This window comes from Podarcis liolepis (genome assembly GCF_965112155.1).
Source record: "Podarcis liolepis genome assembly, contig: HAP1_SCAFFOLD_121, whole genome shotgun sequence".
NCBI classification, from domain to species: domain Eukaryota; kingdom Metazoa; phylum Chordata; class Lepidosauria; order Squamata; family Lacertidae; genus Podarcis; species Podarcis liolepis.
The window spans coordinates 74,327-75,281 of NW_028148858.1; positions in this window are offsets into that span (position 1 = coordinate 74,327).

The window sequence follows — 955 nt, forward strand, 5'->3', positions numbered from 1 at the left end:
CCGTGCTGCCGCCGCCATTTGGCCCATGAGACCGCCCGTGCTGCCACCGCTCGGCCCGTGAGACCGCCTGTGCTGCCGCCGCCGCCGCTTGGCCCGTGAGACCGCCCGAGCTGCCGCCGCCGCCGCTCGGCCCGTGAAACCGCCCGTGCTGCCGCCGCCGCCGCTCGGCCCGTGAGACCGCCCGTGCTGCCGCCGCCGCCGCTCGGACCGTGAGACCGCCCGAGCTGCCGCCGCCGCCGCTCGGCCTGTGAGACCGCCCGAGCTGCTGCCGCTGCCGCTCGGCCCGTGAGACCGCCCGTGCTGCCGCCACCGCCCTGCCCTTGAGATCGCCCGCCCTGCCGCCGCCCTGCCCGTGAGACCGGTCGGCCTGTGAGACCGCCCGTGCTGCCGCCACCGCCGCTCGGCCCGTGAAACCGCCCGCCCTGCCGCCGCCGCCGCTCGGCCCGTGAGACCGCCTGCCCTGCCGCCGCCCGGCCCGTGAGACCGCCCGCGCTGCCGCCGCTGCCGCTCGGCCCGTGAGACCGGCCACCCTGCCGCTGCTCGGCCCGTGAGACCGCTCGGCCTGTGAGACTGCCCGTGCTGCCGCCGCCGCCGCCCGGCCCGTGAGACCGCCCAGCCTGTCGCCACCGCCCTGCCCGTGAGACCGCTCGGCCTGTGAGACCGCCCGTGCTGCCGCCGCCGCTCGGCCCGTGAGACCACCCGCCCTGCCGCCGCCGCCGCTCGGCCCTTGAGACCGCCTGCCCAGCCGCCGCCCTGCCCGTGAAACCGGCCGCCCTGCCGCCGCCGCCGCCCTGCCCGTGAGACCGCTCGGCCTGTGAGACCCCCCGTGCTGCCGCCGCCGCCCGGCCCGTGAGACCGCCCGCCCTGCCGCCGCCGCCGCTCGGCCCGTGAGACCGCCCGCCCTGCCGCCGCCGCTCGGCCTGTGAGACCGGCCGCCCTGCCGCCACCGCCGCTC